The sequence below is a fragment of the Castor canadensis genome, chromosome 15 (assembly GCF_047511655.1).
Source record: "Castor canadensis chromosome 15, mCasCan1.hap1v2, whole genome shotgun sequence".
In the NCBI taxonomy this organism is placed as follows: Eukaryota; Metazoa; Chordata; class Mammalia; order Rodentia; family Castoridae; genus Castor; species Castor canadensis.
In genome coordinates, this window is record NC_133400.1 from 54679320 (window position 1) to 54707305 (window position 27986).

At 39.0% G+C, this 27986-nt stretch overlaps 1 long non-coding RNA gene and 1 pseudogene across 1 annotated transcript in view; one reads left to right on the forward strand and one right to left on the reverse strand.

The window, feature by feature from the left end:
* LOC141417459 (uncharacterized) overlaps positions 1 to 27225 on the forward strand; it is a 159382-nt gene extending 132157 nt beyond the window's left edge. Inside the window, exons 3-5 of the long non-coding RNA XR_012442021.1 lie at positions 25142 to 25214; positions 25323 to 25432; positions 25802 to 27225. This is a non-coding gene — a long non-coding RNA (uncharacterized lncRNA). The remainder of the gene's footprint in view (positions 1 to 25141; positions 25215 to 25322; positions 25433 to 25801) is intronic.
* LOC109682191 (large ribosomal subunit protein P1 pseudogene) lies at positions 22 to 5381 on the reverse strand (annotated as a pseudogene).
* Positions 27226 to 27986: the final 761 nt, after the last annotated feature.

The following is a 27986-nucleotide window of genomic DNA, read 5'->3' on the forward strand; positions in this document are numbered from 1 at the left end:
TTGAACATGTTACAAGGAAGTTTAGTCAAAAAAACCAAAGCCTTGTCATCATCAGATCCCTCCGACTCTTCCTTCTTTGCTTCCACTTTTTTTCTCCTCAGCTAACAGCAGAATAGAGGGAGTAGACCCTCCTGCTGGGGCAGTGCCAGCTGCTAGAGCAGGACCCCCAGCCCTTACATTACAGATGAACCTCCTGGTGTTGACATTGGCCAGGGCCTTTGCAAATAGGCCAGGCCAAAACAGTTCAACACTCACACCAGCTGCTTTAATGAAGGCATTGATCTTATCCTCTGTGACAGTGACCTCACTGTAGTACAGGATGAGGGTGGAGTAGATACAGGTGAGCTCTGAGATGGAGGCAATAGAGTCTACTGCCTGGTGCAGTGCTAGTAGGATGAAGTGAGGGTCTCACCACAAATGTGATCTTGGACTCCTCAGAAGAACTGAGTGCCTTGGCAGCAGCTGAGGGAAAAACTATGTAGTACAATTTGAGGTCAGGTACTGTGATACCTCCAGCCTTGCTCGTTTTGCTCAGGATTGTTTTGGCTATTCAGTATCTTTTATACTTCCGAGTGAATTTTGGGATTGATTTTTCTATTTCTGTGAAGAATGACTTTGGGCTTGTGATGGGAATTACATTAAAAATGCACATTGCTTTTGGTAGTATAGCCATTTTTACAATATTAATCCTGCCAATCCATATACATGGGAGGCCTTTCCATCTTCTAGTATCTTCTTCAATTTCTTTCTTCACTGTATTTAAGTTTCCATTGTGGAGTTCTTTAACTTCCTTAGGTATTATTTAAGGCTATTGTGAATGGGATTGTTTTCCTGATTTTTTTTCTCAGCCTGTTTTTTTGTTTTGTTTTGTTTTGTTTTTTGGTATATAGAAAAGCTTTTGATTTGTGTATGTTGATTTTGCATTTTGTTGCCTTGCTAGCAATGTTTACCAGATCAAATAGCTTTTTTGGTGGAATCTTTAGGGTCTTTTAAGCATAGGAACATATCATTGGTAAATAGGGATAATTTGACTTTTTCCTTTCTTATTTATATCTCTTTGATTTCTTTCCCTTGTCCTATTGCTCTGGTACATAATTCAAGCATTATACTGAATAAGAGTGGAGAGAGTGGGCACTTTTGTCTCATTTCTGAGTTTAAAGGAAATGGTTTCAGGTTTTTCCTGTTTTGTTAAAGGTTTATCCTACATGGTCTTTCTTATTTTGGGGCACATTTCTTCTACTCCTATTTCCTTCAGGGCTTTTATCATGAAGAGATGTTGAATTTTCTCTTCTATTCTTGGTGGTACTCAGGGCCTTACACTTGCTAGGCAAGCATTCTATCACTTGAGTCATGCTCCAGCCCTTTTTCCTTTGGTTATTTTTGAGATAGGGTCTCACATTATGCCAGGGCTGGCTTGGACTGAGATCTTCCTATTTATGCTTCCCCATGTAGCTGGAATGACAGGTGCATGCCATACTGTACAACCATTGGTGGAAGTGGGGGTTTCTTGTGAACGTTTTTCTGAGGATGGCCTTGAAACATGATCCTCCTGATCTTGGTCTCCTATAATATGTTTATTGACAGCATCCTTGGAATGAAACCAACTTGATTGTGGCATATGATCTTTTTAATGTGCTACTGAATTCTGTTTGCAAGTATTTTATTAAAATTTTTTGTGTCTATGGTCATCAAGGAAGTTTTATTTTCTTTTTTTTTTGTCATGTCTTTATCTGGTTTGGATATCAGGATAATACTGGATTCTTAGAATGAGTTTGGTAGTGTTCCATCCCTTTCTGTTTTATGGAAGTTGGAGAAGCATTAGTGTTAGTTCTTCCTTAAAGGTCTGGTAGAATCCAGCAGTGAAACCATCCAGTACTTGGCTTTTCTTTGTTGGGAGACTATTTATTACTGCTGCAATTTTCTTGCTTGTTATAGATCTGTTTAAATGGTTTATATCCTCTTGGTTTTGTTAGGTCATATGCATGTAAAAATTTATTCTTTTCTCCTATATTTTCCAGTTTATATAGCTTTTCAAAGTAGTCCATAATGATCTGGTGAATTTCATTGGTATTTGTTGTGATATCTCCTTTCTCATCTTTAATTTTGTCAATTTGGGTCTTCTCCCTTGTTCTTTTGATTTTGGCTAAGATTTTGTCAGTCTTGTTTATCTTTTCAAAGAAATAACTTTTTGTTTTATTGATTCTTTGTATTGTTCTTTTAATCTCCATTTTGTTAATTTCTGCCCTGGTCTTTATTGCTTCTTTCTGTCTAATGCTTTGGGATTTGACTTGTTCTTGTTTTTCTAAGAGATTGAGGTACATCATTAGATTATGTACTTGAGAGCTCTCTGATTTTTAAAGTAGGTACTCACAGCTTTAAACTGTTCTTTTAGTACTGCCTTTGTTGAGTCCCCAAGGTTCTGGTAGTTGTGTTTCCATTTTCAGATGATACTAGGTATTTTTTGATTTCCCCTTATTTCTTAAATGACCCACTGGTCATTCAAAAGTGAATTGTTCAGTCTCCATGTGTTTGAATATTTCTTACAATTTATTTTATTATTGCTGTCTAGTTATAGTCCACTATAGTCTGATAAAATACAGAGTGTGATTTCAATTTTCTCATATTCACTAAGATTTGCTTTATGTCCTAACATATTTATTTTTGAGAAAGTTCCACAGACTACTAAGAAGAGTAGTTGAAGTTGTTGAATGAAATGTTCTGTAGAAATCTGTTAAGTCCATTTGATCTAGCATTAATTAATTCTGAAGTTTCTTTGTTGATTTTTTTTTTGTCTGGATGACCTATCTGTTGGTGAGAGTGGGGTACTGAAATAACCCCCAATTATTGTGTTGAATTCTGTATTTACTTCTATGTGCAGTAGTATTTGTTTTAAGAAATTGGGTGCCAATGTTCATTGCATATGTTTACAATTGTAGATCCTTCTGATTGATTGTTTCCTTTATCAAAGAGGAAGGGACCTCTTTGTCTCTTCAACTAATTTTGGTTTGATGGCTGCTTTGTAAGATATCAGGATAGCTATTCCTGCTAGCTTTTGGGGCTCCATTTGCTTGGAAAATCTGTTTACCTTCTTTCACTTTAAGCCCATGTTTGTCTTTGTCAATGAGGTGCATTTCTTGTAGGTGACGAATGATTGGGTCTTGTTTTTAATCCAATCCACCAGTCTGTGTCTTTTGATTAGAGAATTGAGACCAGTAACAGTCAAAATTATTATTGAAAGGTGTGTAGCAATTCCTCCATTTTGGTGTTTTGTTGTGCTTGGTTCTAGCTTACTCCTTATTTTCTTATTTACTACCTGGTGAGTGTTTTTTGTTTCCTATATATTCATGGTTGCATTTGTCTTCATCTTATGTGTGCAGGATTCTTTAAGTATCTTCTGCAGTGCTGATTTAGTGGCCAGGAATTGTATTAGTTTTTGTTTATCATGGTAGGTTCTTAGTTCTCTTTCAAATATGAAGGTTAGCTTTTCTGAGTACAGTAATCTAAGTTGGCAGTTATTTTCTTTCAGGATTTGAAATACATCATTCCATGTCCTCATTGCTTTTAAAGTTTCTGTTGAGAAATTCGCTGTTATTCTGATAGGTTTACCTTTATATATGATTTGTGACTCCTGTCTTGAGCTTCCATATTCCTTCATTTTTCTTTGTACTTAATGTTTTTATTATGATATGCTGTGTGGAAGATTTTTTCTGGTCTTGTCTGTTTGACGTTATAAAAGCCTTAACTGGATGACCATCTCTGTTTCAAGAGTTGGGAAGTTTTCTGCTCCTACTCTATCAAATATATTTTGAATGCCTTTAGTCTGCACTTTTTCTACAGCCATGATTCATAGTAGGTTTGGTCTTTTAATGGTGCCTGAGAGGTCTTATATGTTCCATTCATAATTCTTTATATTTTCTTTATCTTCACATGAATATTCTAATACATCTATCTTTTCTTCAAGACCTGATATTCCAGATTGAATTTAATCTAGTCTAGTGGAGAGACTTTCTATTTAATTTTTTATTTGAATTATTAAGATTTTCATTTCTAGAATTTCAATTTGATTTTTTTCAGAGTTTCTATACCATTATTGAATTCTTCCTTTAGGTCCTGCATTGTCTTCTTCATTTCAGTCAGCTCTTTACTTAAGTTTTTTAAAAATTCATTCAGATGTTTATTCATGCCCTCCTTAATTTCATTGATCATATTTATAATGATTAAAAAAAATCTCTTTGAGATCATCCACTTCACTATCTTTAGTGTTTGTTACTGTGAAGTTGCTGTGTTTTGGAGGAGTCATGTGGTCTTGCGTTTTTGTTGTTGTTTTTCTATGTTGGGAATTCTGCTTCTTAGGCCAAGTCATTTGTTGAAAATTTTAATCACCTGCAGTCTTTCAGTTGAAGGGTTTTCAATGTTCAGACAGTACAGTATAGTGGAAGATTGAGGTGCTTTTTCTCATGACTGGACTGTTTGTATAGCTCAGTAGCCAAACATTCACTCCATGTGCTCAGGGAACCAGGCCTGATCACCAACAAAACTCATATTGGGGAAAACTAACAGGAGTCTTTGTAGAAGTGTTGTTTGTCCATTTCTGGGCTGCAGTCACTACAGAAGCTTTCCTTCTTTTCTTTTTTTTTTTTTGGTGGGACCAGGATTTGAACTCAGGGCTTCATGCTTGCAAAGCCGTCTCTCTACTGCATGAGCCACACCTCCAATCCAAAGCTTTCCTTCTTTATGTACTTGAAACTGCTGCTGGCCATAGGGAGTTTTACAGCCTAAAGGTTCCCACTTGCCCCACAACACTCCCTCCCCAAATTTGTGTCCCTAGGGGCATCAAGTGTCCAAGCCTAGCAGTGTTCTTGAATGCATTTGGAGCATATGGAGAGCAAACAGATCACTGAGTTCTGTACTGCAGGGTGGGGGGAACAGAAGGGCCTAGATACTCTGCTGTTTTCAGTGCTTTCAGGCCCACCCAGATGTTCACCATCCTGTGATGGGGAGGAGGCTGTGGAAATCACATGATTCAAAGTGTCTGGACTTGGGACTTTCATTCCTGTCTGGTAGCAAACACATGTTGGGATGCAGTTCCCAGAAGTGGATCTCAGTGCTTTCAGGTTACTTTTCAGCAGTTATCCTTCTGGGGAGACAGGGACTTTTTTTTTTTTTTTTTTTTTTTTTTTTACAGGGAAATCATGTAACTCGGAGCGTCTAGGCTCTGGGCTCTTAGACCTACCTGACAGCCAATGCACATAGTCAGGAGGCTGGCTCTGGTGGCCACAGGCTTGGTGCTTTGTTTTCAGCATGATCCTCTGGATGGGACTTGCTCTTGCCAGGGAAGTGGGGTCTTTGATCAACATGCCCTTTGCTGCTGGAGCCCTCATTGCTTGAACTTCTCTTTGCTCCAAAACCACATCTCTAAAATCCTTTCTTCTCCAAAAGCATCTTTCATGGCTGTATCTCATCTAGACACTGTGGCAGGGTTTCCTAAGACTCCCTGAGCCATGATTATCCCTCATTTTCAAGACCCCCCCAATTATCTCAGTCTCAAACAATAGACCCTTTCTCAGGATAGCATCTTGCTATAGCTTTCAGAGATAAGAAGAGTGACAGAATGATGTTGATTTGCCTATTATTGTCCTCTGAGCATGTACTTGCCTTGTTGAACTTTTTAGGAGAGGATAACTTAACAAGAACATAATTAGATGTTTAGGGTCCTGGGGTTCCCAGATGAGTACCATCATGATATCATCCCATTTCCATGGTATTGTGCTATGCCAAACACTTGTTTTGTAATATGCTCCATGCAATAAGCATTCCATACTTTAAAAATTTAGAAAATTTAAGACAGGTCATATTTTATATTGGAAATAGTCAAACAACACCAGCTTATTAAAAAGTCTGATAAGTCCAGCAATAAGGTGATTTGTTCAAAATTATTTACACTGGTGTATTAAAAACACTTTAACCTAGGTAATCTGTTTTGACCTTGAAAGTGTCAAAGTTTTGAGGTCTTAGCTTGCTCATGAAATGCAGCTAGTAGTCTGCAGAGTATGCTAGGGAATCTCTGGGCTTAACAGTGAAAAAAATAATATAACTGGGGATGACAGGTACCTGGACCACTGCATTCAGCCGTTGGTTGAGATAGGCTCTCACAAGCTTTTTTTTTCTTTTTTTTGGCCAGGCTGTCCTCAAACTGTGATCCTACTGATCTTCACCTCCCAAGTAGCTAGGATTACAGACTTGATCCATGTTTCCCTGCCACCTTTTACATTTTTGTGGATGTAGGCACACTCATACACCTCTACAAAATACTTTTAATTAATTAATTAATTTTTTTGATGGTACTGGAGTTTGAACTCCAGGCCTCATGCTTGCTAGGCAGGAGCTCTATGACTTGAGCCACTCTGCCAACCCCCTTGCAAAAACACTTTTAAATATATTTTTAAATACTTTTAAATATGTTATTAACAATTAATAAGATTTTGAATTTTCTCTGGAAGTTCTGAACTTTATTTTCTAGACCACAGGGTCTGAACCTTGTCAGAAATAGAGGTTAGCATAGTACTCATTATGCAGCAGGAACAATTAAATTCTGGATTGCATTCAAAGTGTTATGAAAGGCATTCTATTAAGAGGAACACACACAGACACACACATACACAAACACACACACTTCTTTGTCATTTTCAGGCTTTGCCTTGCCTAGGTAGCACAAGACATTGGCATAGTTTTGAAGTCTTAGCTCGCTCATGAAATTTAATTGCTCAGGAATCAGCTCTGGGTGAGTTATTCCTTCTGTTATAAATTTCCTTCTCTTAAACTACTTATATGTGATGGAATTTGTGATAAAAAGTTAGTTTCCTGCTCAAATATGTTTTTTTTAGATTTCCTGAAGACAGAGGCCACATTATTTTTCCTCCCCAAATAAGGACTTTTTGACTTGAAATATAAAGAAAACATACAGGTGTCACATTTAATTTTCATATCAGAAATTTTCTTTAAATTTTATTTAAGTTCTCTTTAAATATTAATTATTCTCAGTCTGAAGAAATAATATGTATGTTAAATATATGTGGAAACAATCTAAGGATCTGACACCAGAGAACTGGTAAAAATGCAGTGACATTTATACAAGGGACTACTATGCAGCTATCAAGTATTATGTTATAAAAGAACAGTCTACTTACGTGGAAGAAGTGGTCAACATATATTTAGAGGGAGAAAATATCAACAATATGGCATAGAAGAAGTATGTAAGTCATAGTGTTTATCACTAAGAAATGAGGTTGCAATATGTATTTTTTTCCTGTTAGCAGTTCATTTTCTCTGGTATGTTCAAAGTCCATGAGCCTTGTGTTTCTTCACATCTTGTGAGCAGAGATAATGACTGTCTTTTAAAGGATGTTTGTAAAATGAACAGCTTGAGAAGATAAAGTTTGTGTTCCTGTCTGGTGCAAAGGCAGATTTGTTTATTGTCCAATATAGTAAGAGTAATTTCTCCTTCCGGGGCAAAGGTTAGTCAGATAGCTTGTGTTCTGTTATACATTAGAATTCCCTAAGCTCAGGGTTCCTCTCCTGTAATGTAACCTACTACATAGACAGGTGTCACATGGCCCACCTTGCATTGCTCTGTAGGAATCTGAGGCCTAGGGAATCCATAAATTTGGTATTCTAGTTCCTGATGTGCTGTGACTAATAAAGTCCTTTGTCTCTAACCTTGATTTTTGTGTCTTGTGTCAGCATTCATTAATTTGTAGTAGGCTTTTAAGTAGTTTGTAAGTAAGCTAAAATTTCAGAATTTACAGTTCCTAACATAATGAACATATATAGTTGTCCCTTGGTATCTGGTTTGGCTCCAGAGTCCTCATGGGCACTAAGATCTATAGACTCTCAAGTCTCTTACATAAAATGGTCATTTTTTGCATATAACCTATGTACATCCTCCTATGTATTTAAAAGCATCTTTGCATTGCTTTTAATATATACTACAGAGGGAGGGGGCAAGATGGCAGATTGTTGACGTCCCTATAGCCCAGTAGTGACTAACTACCCTGAAAAGGAAGATCATAGGACCCCAAAAGTCCCCATGGAGTCCCATAACCAGTAAGAAGCAAAGCCCTCTCCAAATCCTCAAAAAAAGAAACAACTCACCACAGGAGGAATGGGAAGACCGACTAGCAGCTCAACACTTTTGATTCACCACCCTGAGGTCACCATGTGGCTCCAGGCTCCATCACTTGGTGCTCCCTTGGCAGTAAGTCTTACTTCCCAGCACACATAGGCGCTCAGAGCTCCACACTGTCCCCTACCACTTTACCTGCTACCTCCAGTCTGAAACTCCAGGGAAAGCGGCACCCCTGTGCAAGCAGGAGCTTTGGCTCCCACTGCTCCATGGGTAACAGAAGGCCAAGCCAGCAATCGCTGTTGCTCCAGAAGCAACACCATAGAAATGAGTTCTCTGAAGCTTGTGTGGGAGATAGGCCAGGAACCCCCAATGCTCATAGATTTGGCTCTCTGGATCCAAGCTGGCAGCAGAGCCACTAAACTGAGACATGGTTGGGAAATGAGGCCCTAGGGCTCCCGCTATCTGAAAACTTTGTCCCCCCATGCTTGCAGCACTACCGCAGTACCCTCCTGGAGCCTGCACCTGGAAAGTAGGCTCCAGAACTCCTGGTGTCCATGTCTGAAGTCTTGGTTCCCCAGCACCTCCAGCAGTTGCCATGGCTCCAGGAAACCCAGCACCAGGGAGGAAGCCTCAGGGCTCACACTACCTGCAGACTTGGGTCTCCCACACCTGCAATACTGCTGTGGCTCCTGAAAGTCCACACCTCAACACAAGTAGACCCCAGGGCCTCTGCTGCCTTGTGGGCACCAGACAATTCAAGCCTGCTGGCTCTGCTGGCACACAGGAACCCTCAACTTGCTACTCAGTGCCAGGAGCCTGCCACCACACACCAAGTGAAACTCAGGCTCCAGGCTTTGCAATTTATTGGCACCAGGAGGCTTCCCTTCCCACAGAGCACGGAGGTCCAGCACTCCCCACCTATCCCTGACAGCAAGAGAGCCCTCACTCCCCTGCCAAAGAGCAAGAATGCCAGATTCCCCACCAAGGGGAGGAAAACTATAACGTGCTATTCTGCAGGCAGCACCAGAAGCCCTGTTCCCCCAAGGTACATAGAAGCCTAGTGCTTCATGCTGCACTCCCTACAGAAGAATCGCATCTCTCCTGTCCAAGACCTGGAATCCCACTGAGAGGCAATCCACTACTCTGCTGGTGTTAGGAGGCCTGCCACCAGCAATGCACAGAGACCCAATGCTCCCCAAAAGAGCAGGGACTCCAGTCCCCTCACTGAGGAGAGAAAAGAGGTAATTTGGACCACAACAAGAACTCTGCAAGGGGTAACATATCCAGCATATCCCGCTCTGAGAAATACTGCTGGAGCACCAAGAGAGAAAAAATCCACAAAACCCCAACTACAGGGGCATAAGGGGCTAAAACCCTAACCAAAAACAACTCCAGATGCATAAATCTCAACACAGAATGAAACAGCAAGACAACCATTTTCTATCAAAAGCCACTTCTACCACTAAGGATTATAGAGGAAGAGCTATCAAATAAGGAATTACAAAAAAAATAGTAAAAATGACTAATGATCTCAAAGAAGAAACACAAAAGTTAGTATTTGATGTCAATGAGAATGTGAATAAACAATTAAATGAACTCAAAGAAAATACAAACAAACAGAAATGAAATTAAGAAGACTATCCAGGATATGACAGAGGAAATCAATAAAGATATGGAAACCCTGAAAAATAATCAATCCAAAATAAACAACTCATTATCCCAAATATGTATTGCAAAAGAAAGCTTGGCAAACAGAGTGGAACAAGTTGAAAACAGAGTATCAGGAATGGAAGACAAAGTAGAGGAATTAGACCAAACAGTAAAAGATCACGAAAGAATGCTAAGAAAATATGAATGTTCATTGTAGCGCTATTCACAATAGCCAAGCTCTGGAAACAACCCAGAAGCCCTACAACTGATGAATGGATCATGAAATGGTGGTATATATACACAATGGAGTATTAGTCAGCCACAAGGAATAACAAGATGGGGTTTGAAAGTAAATGGATACAATTAGAGGAAATCATGCTAAGTGAAGTTAGCCAGGACCAGAAACACAGAAAAAATGCATGTTTTCCTTTATGCAGGGAAGATAGATCCAAAGATAAACATGTACACAAAAACAAGTACGATAGTATATAAATTCAAATGTAGAACATATTTGTAACAGTGGAACTACTCTACAGAATTTGGGGGCAGAGGGAAAGGAAAAGAGAATGACAGAGCATCAGTAATATTTCATACCATAAGATGTAAAAGTAGAGAATGTAAGGTGTATATTGAAAACTATTAAAAATGGGGGATGGGAGGTAAAGAGGTAAGGGAGAGTATTCGAAGGCATTGAACAGACCAACGTAAAGCACAACCACAGAAGGCATACATTGAGACACCCCTTTGAACATCATCTTAAATACTAATAATGAAAATCAGGACTGAAAAATAGGGACAGTATGTATGTGAGATGAGCACTAGTGGGACGGGAGAGGGTGAAGGAAGGAGATTAAGGTGACATTATGTTGTTGATAGACTTCAAATACCTATATGAAATAGAACTAAATAACCTCTTGCAATTGCTTTAAGTGGGGTGGGGAGGGGGCTGAGTGGGAGAGATGATGGGGACAATGTGAATAGTGTACCATATAAGTCTAATCAGAATTGGCATATGAATCTCCCTGTATAATGAATATTTACTAATAAAAAATTTATAAAGTAAAAAAATAATATCTACTACGATGCAAATGTTATGTAAATAGTTACTATACAGTGTTGTTTAGGAAACAATGACAGGAAAAACAGGTCTGTATGTGTTTGTTACAGAAACAAAATTTTAAAAATATTTTTATTTGAATTTGGTTGAATGCATGGAGAATGTAAGGAAACGGGGCTGATTGTATTATTTTTATAATCAAGAAAATAAATTGTAATTAAAATGCAATTTCTGGGCCATATCCCCAAGTAACTTTGGGGTTGAACTCAGCCTCATCCTTATTAGGCAAGTGCTCTACTGCTTGAGACACTCCACCAGCCATTTATGCATTGGCTATTTTTGAGATAGGGTCTTGCTTTATACCTGGGCTAGCCTGGACTGCAATTCTCCTATTTTATACTTCCCCATGTAGCTGGGATGACAGGCACATGCCACCATACCCAGCCATTTGTTGAGATGGGGTCTTGCAAATTTTTTGGTCAGGCTGGAATTGAACCATGATCCTCTTGATTTCCACCTCTAAAGTAGATAGGAATATAGGCTTGACCTACTGCCCCTGGGTCCCCAGAGTAACTGTCTCAGATGAGGGAGTGGAATCTCATCAGAGGATATCTATAAAATGAAGAGAACTACTCTCAGTAGTGACAGTGACAGGGTGCTCTAGTCCTGAATGATGATTTCTTCACTCAAGTGACTATCAATTTAACTGAAATGGCATTACCTTTAAAATACATGTAAGGGTAAGGCTAGATTTTCTCAAGGTTTAAAAAGGTTCACTTCTGGGAAAAGACAGGGTTTGAACATTTTGCCAGCCTGTCTAATTGCATGACTATGGATAGAAACCTATGGGGCAATAATAATGCAAGATAAGTATCCTCTGGCTTTTGGTCTCACCTTTCCCCAGATGTTTCTTATTCTTATTCTTACTATAAACTGCACTAAGACCTTCATCTTCATGGAGATTTTAGGTTTTGGATCCATGTTTTTTCTCTCCTTTGTAACCAAATTATAAGGATATTCTAAGTGTCCCAGTTTAAACTTTTGTGATTGAAAATGGTTTATCCCTCACCATGGACTGAATGTTTGTGTCCTCGTGCTTCAAATTCATGGTGTGAAAACCTAACCCCTTTGGGAGAATGGTCTTTTGGGAGGAGATGGGGCCTTTGGGAGGCGATTAGGTCATGAGGGTGAAGCCCTAGTGAATGGGGTTAGTGGCCTTGTAAGAGAGTCCAGAGAGCTTTTTTTGCTCTCTGTCTGCTATGTGAGGGTAGGATTTAGTATCCTGCAACCTGGAAAAGGGATCTCAGCATAACCAGGACATACTGGCACCTTGATCTTGGATTTCTATCCTTCTGAACTGTGGAAATAAATTTCTAATGTTTATAAGCCACCTACTCTATGGTATTCTCTTATGACAACTCCTTGAGATTATAGATATTCCTTTTGAGATAAATAATCAGACCTTTAAAAAAATCAATTGCATACCCTGATGCAAGGAGCTGGGAAGAAGTCAGTGAAGTGGTAGAGGCAGGAAGGCTCTAGCACACTGTACTATGGTTTTAGATAACCTGAAATGTTTATATTCTTTAGGCAGATGCTAGAGTATTCTGGGTTCCCTGGAAAACACTTCCTATGGTATCATGACCATCTCCTTGTGGCAATCCAGTAGCCCCACCTTGTGGGTTCTGGAGGTAGAAACAATAGGCAGGTTCTTTAAGAGGAAGCCCCTTTATCTGTAAAGGAGATTAAAACCCAGAGAATAAACCTGCCTTCTGGTTGCATTGGGCTAAATCTAGTCATATTTTAATCTGTACTCAATTCTGTAGGCAATTTAGAATGGGCTTTTAAATAGAGGTGGGATCCCACAAGCCTGCTACAACAATGCTGAACTCATTGTAAGAATGTATGGGCAGTACATTAAATGCAGAGACATCTTAATGATTCCCAAAGTATGAATCCCAACCAGTGTCAGGATCCCCTGAGAACTAGGAGAAATGCAAATTCTCATGTTCCACCTTAGCCCTACTGAATTGCACAGTATGTGGGAGGAGCCCAGCAATCTGTGTTTAATAAGTCCCTCCAAAGGACTCTAAGGCCCATGCCTTCCCCATGGAAGTTTGACAACTGCTGCTTTAGGTTTTAGAACATGGTTGAACTGATTCTGAGAAGATGGGTCAAAACTCTGATTGGTGCCCTGGGATTATACTGTTTCTACAGCTTCTCTTCACAATCTCATCTCCTGGTGTTGAGGTCAGGCCCAGGCTGATACTTTGAGAGGAGCAAATTCTTGGGAAATGCAATGTGGATTGGATTTCTTTAGCACAAATAGCAGAAACAGAGCCAATAATTACCTGATTGTCCCAATCCTGCCAATGCTTTTATGAAGAGAAATAATCACAAAGACACACTGAAGCATCTGCCCACCAAGATGCAGTCTGGCTAAAAAAGCCAGATACCACTAATCCATAACAGACAGACCAACACCCTTTCCTCCTGTGCTGTGAGAGTGTGGGGGTGAGGGAGCTGTTGATATCCTTTAATTTTTGGACTGACTGATTTCAAGAGCTAAATCATAACTTAAAATGAGACATCAGTGGTAAATGCCCTTTAAAAAGCAGCTGTCCTCTATTTCTGCTTTGGTAAATCAAAAACAGAATTATCTGTCTTATTCCATGGAAATGCAAGAGAGTTGAAACAGCTGCTCTGTGTTGGCCTTAAAAAATAATAGCAGTTGTGGAGTTTGTTGGATAAGTTTTAAAACCCACTCCTGTCCTGCTTTTCTATGTGAGATAAGCAGTGAAACCAACAGTGGCAGCAGGAAAATGAACAGAGTGGAGGGAAAAAGATAGCAAAGGAATGAGTGGTGCCTGGCACCTGAAAAGAAATGCCAACCTATCATTAGCAAGAAGGTAGGAAAGACCTGTGAGCCCCAGGCAGGGCTTCTCAGACTTTGATAGTATGCCAACCACCAGTGAACTTGTTAAAATGCAGGTTCTGCATCTGCAGGTTTCAGGGGAGCCCCAGAGCTTGCATTTTAAATAAGCACCCAGACATTGCTGGTGCTGCTGGTTCAAGGGCAACAGCTCAGTCCTGAGGTTTTGGAGATGGCAAGAGAATATTATTAGGTTGCCTTCTAGTGATAATCTATGGAATCCAAGGTGTTTCTACCTTCACAGAGAACTGAATCAAGTAAGATTTTCCAAAAACTTTAAGATTATTATTACCAAATTAATTAGAACCTTAAACAAATTTATAGAAAAAGAATCAAAATTAAGCTATTTGCTACTTTTATCACTTCAAGCCCTCATTTATTATATACAAATAGTCTTTCACGCCTAATCTTATGCCAGCTCTCCAGAGCAGGAATACTGGGGTCATTTTATCCCACGGGAACTTTGATCCAGATAGTCACAACTAATTCCTGTAATGCTGTTTTCATCCTGTTGCTTCTTGTCTTGAAAACATTTTGCAGTTCTCCTTAGCCACAGTGTCAAGTTGCAACTTCAGAACCCAGGACCCAAGAACTTTTGCAGTGTGATTCTGATCCTTCCCAGCCTAGTTGGAATTGAATCATTTTATATGCATAAAAATTCTGATAGTGTATTTAATTCATGAAGAATCTATAAATTATTCTGTTTTCACAACTTTAATGAGCTCCAAATCTGCTGTGTGCGAGGTGCCTCCAGGGCTGGAATATACAATCTGCCACCAAATAAATTACATTGCTTTATCCTAATCTTCCCCCCATACACTATTAGTTTATGGAAATACTTCCAGGTATTGAAAGAGTCCATTGTGTAACTATGTCTACTGTTTGAAATTGTTTGATGTTTTTAATGTGATGCTATGTACACATGTCTACTTTTGAAGTAGGAAAGGAAGGAATCTATCTTCTTGAGCTATACACTGCAAAGTAAAACTATGGAATTAAAATCACAGTTTCATAGCTCATTACATATTAAAAAATTTCTTTCCAGAGACTGAAAATATTGCCAGGTTACTTGGAATATATTTATATTGTTTTTCATGCAGTGCCTATTTCATTGGGTTTTGTAGTTTTTAAATGTTTTTGTTACATTGACAGATGCATTTGTGAGTCCCCACTAGCCTACCAGTGTCTTTGTGCAAATTAGAAGAAAGCACCCATGCAGGTACATGTGTGTGTGCAGGGCATCTGAGTGTACAGGCAAATGTGCCCTTCTGAAGGATGGGCCCACCTCATGCCAGGGTAGATGGCTTTGTAGATGGAGTATAGACCAGATCCTCTACCCACATCTTTAGTGTGTACCTTTGGACCTTCCCCTGTGTGGTTCTGAATTTATTTAACAAACATTTTGAGCCCCTGCTAAAATAGGTAAAATCATAACAGTAATGGCAACATACAATGAGCATATGTCCAAGATTTTATCCAACTCATAAATCAATGTGGAAGCCTGCAAGATGACTTTCAGTTTACAAAAGCATAAGCTTTTAAATTGAGAGTTAGCTACTGCTTAAGAAGACACAGGAAGCGCTTCCTCATATTTTCATGAAATCTAGAATGTTAAAGATAAAATCCAAAATATTCCAAACAAAATACAACAATGACATTGTGCTACAAAACATTCTGGAAGTCTCCACTCGGTTCATTTAATAGTCTCAATGTTAACAAGCAATGTCAGTTCAAAAGCATGTACACAAGAGTCTTCCTCCTCCCTCTTCCTCTTTTCCCAATTTTGTGTGTGTGTGTGTTTGTGTGTGTGTGTGGTGCTGGTGATCCAACCCAGGGCCTCACAGGTGCTAAGCACGTTCTGTCACTGAGTTACAACCCCAGCCTAAGAGTCTACTCTGTGAAATATCAGTAGACTCCCTTCTTGGGATTCTGCTAGTATCCTTTCTTGAAGAAGAAATTCTAGCTCAGAGCAGAGCATTCGGACAAGAATTTGAGGGAAGCACACACCTGCGTGATAATGAGATTGCATAGTTGTGGTTAAGTTATCACATTATCAAAAATACCAGAATGTTCCCCTGGAAGTAAGACTGTATTACAAACAGCAAAAAATACAAATTTTTGAGACTTCCTATAAAAATTCAAGTTCTGGGATATTTGTAATAATATTTTACTGATAGAAACTCAACCTAGGGAAAGCAGAACATTTCTTTTGACTTGACATTTTTTCCATACATCTTATAACAGTGTTGAGCTAACAAGAAATACAGTGGGCTGCCAGAGTGGCTCAAGCTGTAAGAGTGCCTGCATAGCCAGCATGAAGCCCTGAGTTCAAACCCCAATGCCATAAAAAAGGAGTAGTATGTACCCCAAACTTCCTAGCATCTTTTCTTTTAGAAGGTAGAAGAGTAAATCTTGGTGATTACCAAGGGCTGTCTGGGAAATTTCAGAAACAGCTTAGGTCTATAAGGCAGATCCTACCCCTCCTATTATTAAAAGTAAAAACCTGATTTTCAGAAGACAAAAAAAAAATCAGAGCGCATCTGTGTATATGATTAATATAGGATCACAGGGGACCTGAGATCAATACCAGGTTACTTATTTAATCAATGTGAAATATTGTAAACGAAACAGAAGAAAGCATGATTGTGAGGAGTGCTAGCTCTTTCACAAGTGAGGCATGCTTTGTATTTTTTGTTTTGAATAATCAGAAACATTATTTTGTAAGGAATGGAAACTGTACTACTTAGGTAGATTACTTAGAAGAAAAAGAATAACCTTTTACACCCCTGGGTAAGAGGTCTAGAATCAATCTAGCATTTAACAGAGAGAAAGGCAAGTTCTAGTTTTGCATTAATGTAGTACCAGGAAGTAAATGTTTTACAAGGCTCCCCCTTTGAACAATCAGTTAGTGAATAAGCCCATCAAAACAAGGCAAACTTTGTCAAAATTTAACATGTCATGATTCTCTTTCAACTTGGGTAGAATAATCAAGGCAAACAAAATCCACATCTCACAACCTCAACAATTTGGCATTTATTCAAATTTCATCTTTTTTATACTCACATATTCTGTAACAAATTTTATTTTAAGACCAAACTGTTTGAATTTTTTTTCTTAAAAACAAAAGCTCATCCTATTACTTTGCAAACATGGCCATATTTTTGGTCATAATTGCTGCAAGTATATTCTTAACCATGCTTATTTTTATAACTGTTAACCAAAGAACTATATTAAATTTTCAATAGAAAACTGGGTCATTGATAACTTTTTAATTTATATACCATCATTTCGGTAGACCAGTAAAATTCATGGGTATACCTACCACAAGTCTCTAAAGCCACAAACAGACATCCCTTATATATCAGCTTAAACTGGCAAAAATGAACATATTGCTTAGTGTGAATCAAATTTGTAATGGCTCTGTCATGTACAGAAATAAAAAGTAAATGTATATGAACTTAAATCATACTTACTAACCAGTGTTTCAGTATTCAGTCTTACTTGACATTCATATATCAAAAGATTATTCCTTAATTATTGATTTACTGTTAATCCAAGTTGCTAAGTTACTTATGAATCTTTAATTCTTATGTTTAAGGTTATGTTTAAGCTGTCATACTATGAAACAAACTTCTGTTATAAAAACATTAGTTGAAATTATGATTCAATCTAGTTGAACACAAACACCCACTTTTAATTATCTTAAAATATTATGTGGGAGTAAGTTTAGCATATTTGATAAGTAAATCAATTTAAGTTCAAGTGAACTAAAGTGCTGTGGGAACAAGTTTACACAGCTGGGTAAAGATCATTTTCTTCTCTGCTGTCCAACATCTAGTTTACAATTTATTAAGTTCATGTAATTATTGATGTTGATTTCTGGAGAGTCTTGGTTAATTTTTATCATGGTTTTATACTGCTTTTCTCTTTGTAGTATTCATTTCAATTAAAATTCTCAAGAACTAATTTCTAGAACATTATAAATTTGTGGGAAATTTATCCAGAAAAAAAAAAGAAAGAATGTAGAATAGTTCCATGTACATCAATGATGATGGACTCAGTGTAAGTAGTACCTATTTGAATTTACAGTTTCCATTGATTAGTGCTCTTAGGTCCTAAATTAAACCAATATCCAAGTGAGGTAGGCTAGGTTAAGGATAGTTTTGGATTGCTCCCCTCTTGGCTCAAGGGCTCCTCCACCTAGCCCACAGGTGAGAAGAGCCAGGTGATGATGTAACATCTCTCCACCTCCAAGTTCAAGGTGGTATAAAAATGACCTACCAAAAGACCCCAGCCCTTCTTCTTCTCCCTTTCCTCACCTAGCAGAAAGGATGACTCCCCTTCCCGCAATAAAGCTATTCTACCTCACCCCATCCACGTGCTCTGTTTGGATTCTTCCATTTGGAGCACAGAAACAAAGATCAATCACAGACTGCACCAGTGCAGTTAACATTTGTGGTGATGCCAGCCAGGAGAAACTGATGGGTGAGATCCTAATATGCTAATTCTGCTATCTTTATTTTAATCCATCTTCCTCTGTCCTCTGGTACCACGCCTAACTACCTGATGCTTCAGAGCCAAACACCACTTATGGCTTGGGTGGTAGGGGACCCTCATGGTGGAGCATTCACCCCATGCTCAGGACTCCTTTGGAGCCCTGGTTAGGATGCAATATTCCCTAGCAGGACTCATGAGCTCTTGCAAGCACCCCAAGGCACAGGGTTCATGTCCAAGTTCCCTGGTTCTGTCCTGAGGGATGGACCACATTAAAAGCTTGCTGCCCGTTCTCCCAACTGTAGTTCCCTGACTCTTAATCCACCCACCCTCCTTTTCATTGCACTATGGGAGATCTTACAGGTCTTTAAACCCCCAGGTGGCTGGGGACAATTAGAAATGCCCCCTGCCATTTGGGCTGAGTTTCAGCCTAACGGATGTTTTTAAAACAACAAATGGGAGGCACACCTTGGTCAGCCACCCAGCGACAGGCTTTTTACAAAAAAAAAAAAAAAAAAAAAGCCCGCCCTGGGAAAACATAACTGCTCAAAAAATAGGGGAGGGAGCCGCGTGGACAAATAAACTGCTACCTGTGGGTTGGGAGGCTTTCGCACCCCATACAATTACCCTCGCACCCTTGTGGGGGGGGGCATAAAACCACAGGCCTTACCCCTTACACTGCTTACCCATACCAGTAAAGGGAATGGAGCCTTGCTGCCCCATCCCAAGCACATCATCCTGGCCACCACTGGCACCTGGGGACGGGTGTGCACACACAGCTTCCTAGGATACCCCTTGGGGCAGGCACATGCCGCATGGCCAAGGCCTTGCGGCTTCCCAGCCAGACACTTGTGGTGACCACACCTGCAGTTCACAACGTATGCACATGGTTTCCAAGTTGGCCACTCGAGACAATTATACCCACGGTTTACAACTCCCATGTACAGTTTCCCACATGGCCGGTTGAAACAACCGTGTAGGCAGCCATTACGTGGTTCAGCTTGCGTACATGTGTTTTTCTCGCCTGCCCCTGGGGCAGACAGAAGTCCCGCCTCCAGAGGTCATGACTTTGGAGGGCTGGAAGTCCTACATCCAGAGGACAAAAGTTCTGGCCCAGAGGACCAGAGCAGGCTGCCGCAGGAGCCCCCAAATGCCCCGGGTCCGTCCAGCACCATTTGGCAGGGCCTCCAGCCTGCGGCTGCTGGGTGAGATCCTCCAATTCCTTCTCTTGGGCCTACGCGCAGCTCAGGCCCCTGCCCCACTTCTCTGCGCGGGCTGGAAGCGCCGCCTAGCCAGCCGTGGAGCACTGACGTGCAGCAGTACGGCACAACGACAGAGACTGCAAGGCAGCAGTGGCTGCGTCATATGTGCCGCAACAGTTACAGCTGTGGCTGTAACATACAAAAGGGGCTGCAGCCCCTGCGTGCACTGTGTGCATGCTTGGGACGCTGCACAGTCCAAGAGCCTCTGTCCAGCAGCCTCTGAGCTGGCTGAGAGAGGAAACGCAAAGGCATGGCAACTCCACTGCCAGTGGGGAAGCCAAAGAAGCTCCAGAGGGAGGGGCGCTACCTCTGGTGACCAAGGTCCCATGCCTAACCAAACCGCCTTCTTCCTATATGAAACTTTCTCTGTCTCCCTCCTCTGACCAACTCCTTTGCCTGCCTGCCTGCTGTACCTGTCTTCCCGGAACACCTCATCCCAACCCTACTTGCCTCCATAGCCTAGAAACGCTCACACTGAGGTCACGCTCCCTTGTCCCAGGGCTAACAAGAACTTGTCTGCTTATTTTAGCCAAAGATTCTAAATTCCACTCAAAGGTAAAATCTGAATTAACATATAGGTTACATCTGTGTAGCTGTGACGTTAATTGTTGCTGTCCTTAAATGTTAAATGCAGTTAAATTCTCTTCAGCATGTTTTCTAAAATTAAAAACAGTGCCATTTAATTAAGGATTTGACATTGGTCACCTACCTATAAAGTATATCTATAAAAAAAAAATCAAAAGCAGAACGTTGTAACTTATTTAAAATCCATTTACACTAAAGGCAAAATTAAGAGGAAAATTTTATTAATACAATGTCATCTTTTTACACTAAAATATAGTGCTAGTTAATACTGTCCATCATAATTATTATTTTAAAATATAATATTAATAAACCTTTGAAGACATTCTAACTTTAACTGTTCTCTGAGGATAAAATTAGGCTTACAGCCAAGAGGTTAGAGAAAATGGGTTCTTATATATGGGTATTTTAAACAAAGTTTAATTAGAGATTTTATTTTTAACAATTAATTATTTTTGTTTTAAAATTAATAAAATTTTGTTCTCTACAGCTTAAACTAATATGTCAGATTCTAGACTTGTTTAAGGTCATTTCCAAACTGTAGATCTGTGAATGGCTGGGTTCTATAGGGCTTGGATTTTTGGCTTTCTAGGTACACAAAGCCCCTTTATAAAAAATTCAGGATCTAATTATAAACACCTGGAGTAAACTGGACAACAACAAAGCTTAAAGGATTACCGCCATTTGCCCTAGCCATAGTAAACCTAAATTTAAATAAGCCTTTAAAACTGAAAAAAAACAGGACATTATATTCAAAGGAAAAGATCCTACTATCAAGTGATGTCACATTCGAGGAGGTTAGCAAAACTTTTCAATCCACCTTACCTTGTTTCAATTTGGTCTTTTCATTAGCATGCCTAACACAAAGACACCTGTCTCTCAGGGGAGATGTCTTTTACTCCTATAACAGATTGCTACGCTGAGCCTGTATTTTGCATTTAACTTGTCTTTGTGTTTCTTTGGAGCGACCATGTGGTCACAGGAAATGCTGCCATCATGATGGAGCTACCATGTGTCCAGCACCATCTTGCCACTCCCTAGGAATAGAAAACTGATGGGTGACGCTATCTTGCCATCCTCTAGGAAAATTATAACTAACTTGTGATTAAAATTCTCTAGATTAATATGGCTTTTATGCATGTTGTTTTTGCTGTACTGGTCTGTTAAGGATTGGACGAAGGGTAGAGTGTTTGTATTAAAAATATGTTATAAACTACTTAGGAATCTAGCTGCCTAATCTTCTAAAAATAATGACAAAAATGGTTTTACTACACTCTAAATTAGTATACTCTAAATTAATGTGATTGTTTTGCATATCATTATGTGTGTTTTCAGTACATGTATTTATCTCCTACAAGTTGTGACCACTTAATTTTTACTTTTTGTTCTCATTATGTATGCTTATATTGTTTGGTATGCTGGGATCAAAACGTGTGTGTGTGTGTGTGTGTGTGTGTGTGTGTGTGTGTATTTAGATGTCTTTAGGATGGTTCTCAAACTGCTTTTATAAAGTAAATGTGCACAGCTATCTCACAGGTTATCTAAAGATATAAATCCAATCAGGTCTAATTATTCTATTCTTTAGGACTAAAGAAAATGTTTATAAGCAACAATCTCAATCTGTTTTATTCTACCATGAGTGTAATTTACATTTAACTCTCTTATAATTAGGTTTATTGACCCATGTGTTCTCGTAGAATGCTATTATTTAAGTTATAAGGTTACTAAGAACTTTATTTAAAGTAGTGTTGTCTAAATTCAGGTTTTTACAAAGGTTATTTCAATATACAAATTAAGGTCTTAAAGCTTATAAATTTATAATTTTAAATTTACCTAAAAGTTTTCTAAGGCCAAAATTTATGGTATGAAGGTGTATTCAAAAATGGGTTTCTGTTTTATCAAAATAACTATCAAGATCTTTTGATGCTATAGGCTGATGCAAAATTTTGCCAAAACCAAACAAAAGCTCACCCTCCAGATGTAATGATAAAACCTTAAGTTTTTGAGTCTACAAAAAGATAATTAACCCTAAAATGCCAAATTATGTGCATCATTAACTCCCAATAACTAAGCCTGTTATTTTTGGGCTTCAGGGACTACATGCAGATCAACAACAACCCTACTATGTGTCCCAAGTCATTCTGTTAGTTAACATGAACAGTCTGGAATGTAAGTCATTGGGTCTCCTAATTTTATGGTTACCCCTTTATCTAATCAACAAATTGTCTTACTATGTATTGTTATCTTTTCATTTTGCATGTTGTTTTGGGATCAGCCTCCTTGCCCAGTGTATAATAGTTCTGATGTTTTGGTGGTTGGGTCAACATTCAGGATCAGCATCCCATTTAAAAGAACCCTCACGTAGGGGTGGAGAGACTGACTCTTAGGAGAACAGTTGACTTGAAAGCCAGGGCACCCTGCTACTCACTTTCTCCACAGCTGTGGGTTGGAAACAGGTCAAAGGGACCTGTGTTGAGGCTTCCTGGAGACACGGGGGATGGTCCAAGGATCTAGAAGTTCTGTTTTTTTCTCTCTCCCAGAGAGTAAATTTCCTCCTTCCATTTCCCTCTCTCTCCACTGGCCCAACATAGGGTTAGCCAAGTCAGTTCTAACGAATTCCCCACTTGGCTGTACCCTTAAGTGCTGGGAGATGCTTTGATCCTGCTAACCAAAAATAAGATGACTAGCTCTCTCATAGCCCACTTAAGATTATTTACTATTCTTTACTTCCATCTTAAATTAGTCTCTGTTCAGACACAGAAACCTAAGGTATTCTGATAACACTTAAAAAAACTAAGTTTAAACTAAATAAACATGCTTCTAAATGTTTCTAGTACTCCTAGTGCCTCATGTGTGTCATGAATTCATTTATATAGTTAAAAGTATATTCATGTAAATAACTATAGTTCTTTTATCTAAGGTACCTTCTAATAAGGTCTTTAACATTTCTCTTTATGACAAATAGTAAAATTTCTGTCATTTAGGCCTGACATCTGTTTGTCAGCTAAACATTGGTTTACTTGACAGCTGCTTGTCAACTAAACGTTGGATAAACATTGGTTTATCTCACAGTGTTAAACATTGTTTTCTAAATATAATATACAACTGGGCATCAAAACAGGGGCTATTTAAAATTACTGATACTGCCTTCCCTAACCACTGAAAAATTTAGGGTTTTTAATTGTCAGTACTGTATTGACAACCACCAACTTGTTACTTTACTTGGCCAAATTTCAAGGTTTAAATTATAGTTAACCATGGTTACTGTAAGTTTTGTCATTACAGTTCTGCTCTTCAAGACCATTGACAGACAAGCCCATGAAAAATGACTCTGACAAGTGCTTATCTATCAACCAGGATGAACTTTCTTAAGTATTGGGGTCATTTTGTATTTTCCTTGTAAAAATTTTGTAACTGTTACCTGCTAACACTTTACAGCAATATAAAAGTGTCAATACATCCCTTATGGGACAACCAGTTAGATTAATTAAGCACAGCCTATGAGCCACTTTTTAAAAAATCTCTTTGTTGCTTAATTTGGCTAAAAAGGTCACATTGGCACTGGCTTCTGATCTGCTCTAGTCTCCCTTCTCTGTGGAACAAAATCTGACTTTCTGGGAAAAGCCACTCCTGCACCGAGGAACAGAACTGCCAAACTGGCAAAATCTTCAGAGATGATTGTTCAGAAGAACAGTTTAAGAGGACACACCCCCAAGTGGTCAGCATCCCCCAACTTCTCAGAGAAATAAGTGGCGTTCAACCACATGAAACAGTTCAAAAAGACCGCACAAATGAGAGAACGTCTCCAGATGCAGGTGGAATCAGTTATGCCAGACCTCTAAAAGTAGCCAAAGCTGAAAGATTCTTAAAATGGGGCTCTTACATATGTGTTCTAATATGTAAGCCTTGTAGGCTTTTGGCAAAAGACAAACTCAGATCTTTGGCCAAGGCCTTCTGTTTAAGCAAAGGCAATATAACTTCCAATGGTATCTACTTTCTGCCTAGGGACAACTCTGAGTCTTCTTTTCTGTACAGAACTGACTCCTTAATGTTTACTCTCTAATTGGACTGACACCTGCCCCCCTGGTACACCTGACCCCTAATGCAGTCAGCCTTTAACTGCCCACTATAGTGACAGTGAAAAATAGAGGGCCATCTAAGAGTTAAAAGTAGCTACAAGTATAAAAGCCTATAGGTAAAACAACCGTAAGACTCGGTCACTTTTCAAAATTACTTTGTCCTTTCTGCCACACCTGGCAGGCCTCCTTCTAATGCTCTTATCAGTGTTAAATGATCAGGTCATGCCTTCTAAATCAGATTTATCTCTTCCAGAATAAAAGCCTTTAGGACCCAAATCACATGGCAATAAGGCTATTGAGCTCTACAAATGAATGAGATCTCCAGGAGAAACCTTAATCATGCTGCACAATAATTCAGACACCTTGTGTCCAAATGAGTCCCAAGGACAAGAAATAGGAGAGATAATTTCCTTTTAGAGGTCGTGTTTGCTACCCCTTATCAGCTTGAAGCAGATACTGAAGATGGACTGCACCCCCTTCAGCAACCCCGCAAAAAGAATTTTTTGGAATATTGTGTCTCGGGGAGTTTGAGGCAAGCTAGATTAGGGATAGTCTAGTACTGCTCCCCCTCTTGACTCAAGGGGTCCTCCCCTAGTCCACAGGTGAGAGGAGTCAGGTGATGATGCAATGTCTCCCCACCTCCAAGTTCAAGGTGGTATAAAAATGACCTACCAAGAGACCCCAGCCTTTCTTCTTCCATTTCTCTCCTGGCAGAAAGGATGACTCCCCTTCCCTTAATAAAGCTATTCTACCTCACCCCATCCACATGCTGTGTTGGATTCTTCCATTTGGAGCACAAAAACCAAGATCTTCTGATCACAGACTGGACCAGCGCCGTTAATACAAGTAGTTCCAATCTTTCATTGGTGGTGATGAGGTCATCACTGTAAATTATAAATCATTTTTAAATTATAGTTTCTATCATGAAGAATGTGGTAAGTTTTCTGGTTTCTGTTTCAGGAGACTTGGCTTAAGGTACAGACCCGCAATATGACTCCAGACCTTGAAGTCACCTCTTTTCACTCACAGACAGGTGAGCAATACACTTAGGAGTCCCAGGTTCTCAACCCCTGCTCTATCACTTCCTAGCTTTCTGACTTTAGAAAAGTTAATAAATCTCTTTGTGGCTTTGTTTCCTCAGCTTAAAAAATGGGATATTACTGCTTGGGATGCTGAGACAGAAGATTCCTTGAGCCCAGGGCTGGAGGCCAGTCTGGACATCGCAGTGATACTCCACCTCAAAAGAAATGGGTACTTGCCTCCAAGGATTTTAAACAGGATTAATTAAAGTAATACGTACATGAGTCATACGGGTGATAGTGAACACGCAATAAATATTATTATTAAGAATTACTTAATCCTTAAGTAAGGGCAAAGAAATGGAGGGACACTGCAGAGAATGGGACAACTGTATATCTTTGGTGATGGCCCTGAATAGCACAGGTTTGCCATGCATGTTTGACATAGAAGATCTGCCCCAAGAAGAGTTGTCAAAACCACCTCTGGAAAACAGAGGAAATTATAACTATGATTGTTTTTGTAGTGGTGATTGCTATATCTATAGCAGATGAATTTTTGACAATGTACACTTAGTAAACATTATTTTTATTGTGTGCATAGGGAGAGGGAGAAGAAGGAGGAGGAGGAGAAGGAGAAGAGAGGAAGAAGAAGAAGAAAGAGGAGAAGGAAGAGAAGAATTGGCCATATGTCTCTAGTAGAAATGCTGTTTTGTATCCCATATGCAAAGCTGCTGTCAGAGTCAATGGTGTTGCCAATGTTTATTGTGCATTTGTTTTGCTTCAATTGGCATAATTTCATGCTATATTAGCCATATAAGCAGGATTTATGGCAAATGATATCAAACTGTTTCAATTAGCAAAGATTCCAGGTGTGTGGTGTTGGAAAATTGTAATGGGAAGATTCTAACCTTGTTCATAGAGCACCCTAGTTACCCAAAACATTCTTTTAACATCTGTGCAAGTCATGTTCATTAGCAGGCATTTGCAGTATTGTGAATGGAATACTGATTTCCAAAGACAAGGCAATCAACAGTTGCTTGATTTGGAAACGAAATGGTTCCTGTTCATTTGCATGACAGTGTCAGAGTGTGGCTGCAAAGAGTGCTGTTCTGGTTTGACTAAAAGAAAGTGGAATTGACTGCAGGATCTTCTAGAAGTCTGCTAAGGCTGTGGAGGCTGGAAGGGACTTCTGTTGCCCTCCACATCCCATCTGTCACTAAGTCCAGCAGATGCTGCAATCTGGCTGTTGCTCCTATCTGCCTGTCTCCTCTACCAGTCTGCCTTGGGTTCTGTCCCATCAGCTGTCATAAGGACTACTGCATAGCTAGCTATCTGTCACTAGCTTTGGCCTCCCTAATGGTCTCTTCACACTGCTCCTGCCTGAGCAATTTTTTCAAATGTATAAGTCTGATTATTTTACTTCCCAGATCAAAGTTATTCAATGACTCCCTGCTAACCACAAGATTCAACACAAACTTCTGTGCTTGGCATACAAAGACCTCAGGGTTTCCCTTTTCTTCCTATTATGCCTCATCTCCCTCTGTTCCCTTCTAATAGCTTCATCCTCCAGAGGATGGAGCTACTTGTGGTTCTCTTTACTAACCTTCACACTTCTTCTCAATTGCTTCCCCCAACCCTGTCTGCTACACCTTCTGCTCCTACAGCACTTGTACACAGCTCCATAATAAAAACTAAATATAACTTAAATAATAACTAAAATATCATGTTCTTACTGGTATTTTTAATCTCCCTGCACTAAAATGCTAGCTCTTTAAAAGCAGGGGCTATTTCATTCATTTTCATGTTTGAATTCCCAGGGTCTGGCATATTGTGGGTAGAAATATCCAATAATATGTAATCATTGGATGAATTTTAAGTTGCAAGTTACATAATGTAAATGTAGAATTTTACAATGATTTAAAAATAAACCATTTTACTTATTTAAAAAATCAGTAAAAGTGTTTTAAAAATAAAAGTATTCTTTCATTATGTATTTATTAATTGCTTGTTCACTTGTTTACTTTATGTCAGTGTTTCTCAAATTTAAGTGTATAATATTTCTTTAATTTTACTCATTTTTACTAACATAAATGTATTTTAAAGAAAAATTTATAACTACCATGTATTTTACTTTCTGTGAATGGAAAACTGGTGTCACAAGCATAAGTGGATATAAAGAAAATCATGTAATGAAAGCAGTAGAATGTTTAATCAATTTTACTAAACTGCTGTCCAAAGAGAAGTGTCTAAGGCTAGTTAATAAATAAAAGCTGTCAGCCCAATTTCACACAGCTTAAGAAAAAATTATGAGGATCTACATTAATGAGAATGTGTTAATTTTTATATAAACTTGCACCAAGAATTCTAATTCACATACATTTGTAACTTGAGAGGCAATTACATGTAATTTACTCTCTTAACATTTACTAACCAAAATGATGGAAGAGACTTTTGTTCAACAAATTTTAATTGAAAGTGATATCTGATGAATCAATTTAGAATGTAACACATTTATACATGGAAGCAATGCTAGGAATCTCCCTGTATAGCTATCCTTATCTTAACTAGCAAAAACACTTTGTCTTTCTTATTATTGTTTATACTCTTTCTTCAACAAAATTAGAGATAAGGGCAGAACAGACTCTGCCTGAAAGCGAGGGGGAACGGGGAGCAGGAGGGGAGAGGGAAGGGGCGGGGGCATAGAGGGGAGAAATGCACATACGAATAAATGAGAAAAAAAAAAGTGGTATCTGAAAAGATTTCTGGAATTTGTGCTGAGTTATTTA